Source organism: Eptatretus burgeri, chromosome 11 (assembly GCF_056783735.1).
Source record: "Eptatretus burgeri isolate ZD-2024b chromosome 11, Ebu_testis_v1, whole genome shotgun sequence".
NCBI classification, from domain to species: Eukaryota; Metazoa; Chordata; class Myxini; order Myxiniformes; family Myxinidae; genus Eptatretus; species Eptatretus burgeri.
In genome coordinates, this window is record NC_140971.1 from 38,459,508 (window position 1) to 38,465,507 (window position 6,000).

The 6,000-nt window shown below is 48.2% G+C and overlaps 1 protein-coding gene across 10 annotated transcripts in view; it reads left to right on the top strand.

Moving 5' to 3' along the window:
* Nucleotides 1-6,000, top strand: part of LOC147016897 (adhesion G protein-coupled receptor L2-like) — a 619,880-nt gene that overhangs the window by 58,638 nt on the left and 555,242 nt on the right. The gene's annotated exons all lie outside the window — the stretch shown is intronic.

Here is a 6,000-nt window from a genome sequence, read left to right on the forward strand (position 1 = left end):
ATGATAGACACTCTCAAAAGGCACCCTCAATGCGAGGATGTGTACAGGTGTTTAGTATTTAAGAAGATCCGGATCCTGTATATAAAAGAGCCGAGTCCTAAAGGGTTTGTCTTCACCAGAAGAAGAAGAAGAAGAAGAAGAAGAAGAAGAAGAAGAAGAACACTCACCGGCTAAAAACTGTTTAAGTTTTTGATTACTGTAATTAACCTCCGCTATCTTCGAAGATGGATAAGATGGAGGTTACTGTTTTCACCCCTTTCTGCTTGTTTGTTTGTTTGTGAACAGTATTACGGAAAAACTCCTCGACGGATTTCGACGAAACTTGGTGGGGGGGGGGGTTAGGTATGGTCCAAGGATCATGCCATTAAATTTTGGACTTGGTCCCCCCCTCACCAAAAAAAAATTGTTAGAGAAAAACTTTTTTTTTTTTTTTGCATTTCTACATGTTTTAAGTGATTTCCAACCCCCCCTCCAAAAAATTGTTACCCCCCCAAAAAAAAATTAGAGAATTTTTTTTTGCATTTCTACATGTTTTAAGTGATTTCCAACCCCCCCAAAAAAAAATTGTTAGAGGGAAAAAATTTTTTTTTTTGCATTTCGACATATTTTAAGTGATTTCCAACCCCCCAAAAAAAATTGTTACCCCCCCCCCAAAAAAAGAATCTTTTTTTCTTTTTGCATTTCTACATGTTTTAAGTGATTTCCAACCCCCCCTCCCCCCAAAAAAAAATGTTGGAGAAAAGAACTATAACTCTGTCAGCACTGTTGACATCATATTTAATGAATAAGATATAAGGTTCACTTGAGTGACGCAGCAGTATTGGCGGCGGAGGTTTTGCACTCTCCCGAGTGCTCCCTCTCTGGTTCTTGCCTGTATTATTCTCGCGACAAGTCTGCTCTGTATCCTCTTTTGTCGCACTCCATCTCTCTTCTGTCCCCTGTATAACACACCAATAAACCTGTTCCTGTACCACATGTTTTTCCTCGCGTTGTGTAAATAAATCATTGTAGAAATGTTCCCAGTTCGTTTTTGTCTTTTCCTTCATTGGTCCAGCATGGTTCGGATCTAAGTTTAGCCGGGTCCTTATCCCCGATAATCTGTTCATTCTAGCCGGTACGTCCTTGGCAGTTCCGCTCGGCTGCATCCGATTCGGAGTTGGTAGTTGGTACTCTACCGTAGTTGGTAGAGTGATCTGTTTCGGGCAAGGCGTACCGAGGACGTGGTTCCCAGGTAGTTGAAACCGCGTGGTTAATGAGGTAAACTGATTACACCTGGCAGGAAGACTCTGCGCTACGTGGTTGAGGTATTGGCGTCCACGGTCGGTTAAGCGAATTATCTGTGAGCGATGGCCTACAATTCCGGGAGTCTGGTGGGAGACGACGTAACTTCTCACACCTCGCGGTCGTTCTCGCCACCAGACCTCTGGCCCGCAACAGTTTGGTGTCAGGAGTGGGATACGACCCCCACCCCCCCCACCCATTAATAAATTTACAGGACATCAATCTGCAACAGTTTGGTGTCAGGCTGTGGGATCTCGAACCCCTCTACCCGCAATAGAGAAATTTACGGGATTTGGATCAGGGGTGTGCTTGGCAACGCCCCCCCCCCCCACTTTCCCTCCGAAATTAAGAGCAGGATCCAAATTGTAGTCAATTCTCGGTATGGACCATGGCGTACCAAGACGAACTGGTACAGGTGGGTTCTGAAATAATCTTAGAGGAATCCGTGGCTCAGAACAACACCTGTGAGGAAGACCTTTCTCTACAACCAAACCCAGAGGTAACATTGGGGGAAAAAACTGCGACAGCAACAATGCTTGGGCACACCCTGCATCAAATTTCCCCCTCGGAGGACCTGGCAATCCCTGTTGGAGTCACGCCCGATCATGGCGGATCGGCTCTGCCGAGGCCATTTGACATGAGCCAGATCAGATGATGGCGATGTTAACACGAATGGAAAAACGCATGGACTGGAATGCGCAAGCAATGAAGGGGGAGATGCAGAACATGGGAATGAACTTACAAACACAAATGAATGGGAATCTGCGAAACATGGAAAAATGCATGGATTGGAATATGCAAACACTGAAGGCGGGTCAGGAGGAAATGAAGGCGGAGCTGGTAAAGGTAAAGGGTGAAATGCAAACCATGGATCGGAAAATGGCGGATGAGATCAGTACTGTACGTGGGGAAGTGACCGAATCGAGGGGGAGTGTGGAGGCTGTTCGGACCGCGATGACGACGGGCAAGGTCGAGGTGAAAAGTGACGCCACGATAGTCACGAGTGAAACCTGTAAACTCAGGCAGGTAAAGACAGACAGCCAGGAATTAGGCATCATAAAGGAGACGCAGGAATTAAAAGAGGTGAATGAATTGCACAAAATAAAAGAGGAGCGCACACAAATAGAAATGGAAAGGGACATTGAGGTTGAGCATGTGGAATGTTTTGGGACCCAGTGCGAGGGTCAGATTAACCTCCCGCAGGAACAAGGGGAGACTGTATGCTCCCTCGTGGCAGACCGTGATGAGGTGAGTCCGGTAAGGCTGTACGAGGTAGAGCGGTTGCATGGTGCAAAAGAGCGCATGCTGAGCTTTGGGGGGGGATATAAACCCCGGGTTCTCGGCAAACAAGCCCCCAGCGTGATTTTGTCAGAACATGTGAGTAGTGCAAATGACGTGGCATGTGTGAGTGCACGTGAGGAAATGGGACACGGACCGACCCAGACGGGAGTCGTGGGTCGTGTTAACGGACGGGGTTATTTTGGAAACCGCGCCGGCTCCGGGGGACGCCGCGTGCGAGGTCTGTTCCGTGTTTTGCGAATGGCCCCAGCATGCACGATTGCGTGAAGGAAAGCCGGCGCTGAAACGCTCGGCGCTTGGTACAAGACCAGAGCGCGGACGGGGAAAATGGAGGCGAATTGGGTCAAGTGAATTTGGAAAGCATGTATCCCCATGTGAGCACATGCATGGGGGCCGACGTGCTGCGCACCGCGAGTGGTATTCGCAGGACGCGCGGAGCGAGTCCCGGGGACGACACGGCCGGGCCCGCCTGCGTGGCAAGGCTCGCAGAGCGGTCCGTGTGCGAGTGACGTCATCGGCAGGGATCGTGCAGCACAGAGGCCAGGTGAGTAGCCCACAGTGGCTCACATAGTGGATGGCCCGAAAGCGAGCATGTAAGGTAATTAAAGGGGCGACGTTCTGGCCTCATGTAGCGGCCAAATGGAGGGAACGAGCGTGCTGTAAACCGCCTCCCCTGCGGAGGCATAAGGCTCATCGAGCCTCACCGTGAGTAGACGATTCCCGGCCTGGATGAAGTGAACATCCTTGCCGGGGGCAAAGGAGCACTAGTTTGGGGAGGGGTTTAGCGTTAGATAGACCGGCCTCATGGGGCATGAGCATTCCTCCATGGGGCCCAGGATCACAAGTTAGGGGAATTTTGGGTAGAATTTAGAAATGGAATGGAGACATCGACAGACATGAAACGTGTAGTTGGGACGTAGATTAGCGATCGAGTTAAATGGAACGTGCATTAAATAAGGGATGGCGGGGAGCACGAGCTAGTTAGGGGAATGTAGTTAGCGTCAGTATTGGTGTGAAGGGGAAAAAAAAGGGAGAAAGGAACATAATGAATGAATGTGGGTCAGCGGGCCCGAGTGTAAGTGGAGTGAATGTGGAATGCATGGTATGAACGAATGATTGGGGGGAGGAGTGAATCCCCCACCCAAAGGAACCTGGGGTTAGTGTAATAAGAGTTAGTGGGTTAGTTAAATTAACCAAACGGATGTCGTTCTGGTTGTTGGTGTTGGACGAAGGCACGAAACCTTTTGCAGGGTGCAGGAGACTATTGACCGGCTGGGAGCGTGGCTGATAAAATATGCGTTCTGAGTAGAGGGCACTCCAGGCACCGAAGTAGTTGGCCAGAGTAGGCCATGGGTCCAAGGTACCGAGTTGTGTAATGGGCATGGGTAGCCCACAGAAACGGGACCCAGAGCACCAAAATGCCACGTGGGCATCGACGGGGAATTTGCCAGGAAGGACATTCCCCCACGTTCATACAGAGTAGGTAGGCTCGGAGACAGCGTCAGCGACCCGGGGGTGCCGAAGATGGAGTTCGGCAGATGGGTATACCTGCCAGTTGAGCCACGCTGCCCAGCCACAAAATTGTGCAAGAGCACGAGAGAAAATTTGCGGGCCAGGCCCAAATTAATTACGAACACCAACACAGGCGACGGGAATCGTGGTTGCGAGAACCAATAGTTTAAAGAGACAGGCGTGTTGGAAAACCCCGGGGATATATTAACATTTAATAAAAGCTAGGATAGATAGGAAACGTGTACCCCTTCGCACCATCCATCCGTTCGCTGTTCGTGGGCCGCTGGACTCACTTTGGCAATTTCTGAAACCGGTGGGAACTATTCTGAGGTTGCATTGGACCTCGAGACAGATTCACTTGTCTCTTCCTTAATCCTTTCCAAAGGGATCTTAGGGATTGGGGATGGACAGTCAGGACAGGTTAGCCGAACAAAGACCATAAGGGGGTTAGGGACACACATAATTATTAAAAAAAGTAAATTTCGTTGTTGTTTTTTGTTGCAAACGAATGGGGATGGGTATGGACAAGGACAGGCATAGGCAATAGGTTGGGGGAGACCGTAGGGTAGGTCTGAGCCCGTCTTCGGACCGGCCGCCACCACACTCCCTCCACAACCTCACGAGACCACACCGAGGCCAGTCAGCTTCATGTGCCGACCTGTTGCACCTTACCTGGTCTGCATTTGTCATGCCTTTTGATGCCTTTGCCTTGACTCCATTCCTGCCCATGCCTTTATTTGCATTGCCATATCACCACCTTTACTATGTGTACCAGGACCATCTCTGTAGAAGTGTTTGCAAGGACTGCCCTGCAGGCAGCTGCGTTGCCAGGGACTGCATTGGGCAGCCTGGATATCTCCTTGTTGCATAAAGGCCAGTTCAAATGGACCTGGGACTGCATTGGCAGCCCGGAGATCTCTTTGTTACATAAAGGCCAGTTCAAATGGCCTGTGAAATGGCATGTGGCCTGCCGTGTTAGGGTGAGTTGCCTCCAGCAGCCAGGAACAAAATAAAAAAATAAATAATTCACCGACAAACAAGGGTCCATTGAGGGTCCCATGGACGTCTGACCATCGATTGCCTGCTGTGTCACTCAACCACGAATGTTGCCTTTATTTTGTTCTCTCATAAAGTCACAGGTCCTGGGCCATGGGTAGTGTAAATATTAGAAATGTCGATAGTTCTGACCCACCTGTTTGTTTAGCACCGGCAATATAGTTAAGTTGTCCGAATGAGTCTGTTAGTTTAGTTACGCAATGCACTTGGTTATTTATTTTTAACCTCCGCCATCGAAGATCGGAGGTTACTGTTTTCACCCCTTTCGGAGGTTACTGTTTGTTACTTACGAAATCTAAAGATTTCGTTAGTATATTGATGACTTCCGTTTCTGTTTGTTTGTTTGTGTATTTGTTACTTACGAAATCTAAAGATTTCGTAAGTATATTGATGACATCCGTTTCTGTTTGTTACTTCAGAAATCTAAAGATTTCGTAAGTATATTGATGCCTTCCGTTTCTGTTTTTGTTTGTTTGTTTGTTTGTTTGTTTGTTTGTTTGTTTGTAGGCACGATAACTCGAGAACGGAAGAAGCTACCAATGTCAAATTACACCACGTGATTCAGGAGGGTGATGGCTAGTGCTGATTAGATTTTGGTCAAAATCGGTCAAAGGTCAAGGTCACAGTGAGGTCAAACATAATTCCGTAAATTAATGTGGAGAAATGGAGTATTTTTGCTTCGCTCGATGTTACGAGTTCGTTTTAACTTCGATTTTAATTTTGTCTTCGGTTTTTGCGATCGCTTGGGACGCTTAAAACTCGGTTGTCGAAATTCTGGTAAAAATCGGATGTTTTGGAGACGTCTTACGATTGTATAAAAAATATTTCACTCGCGCGTCACGGGTCGTCCAT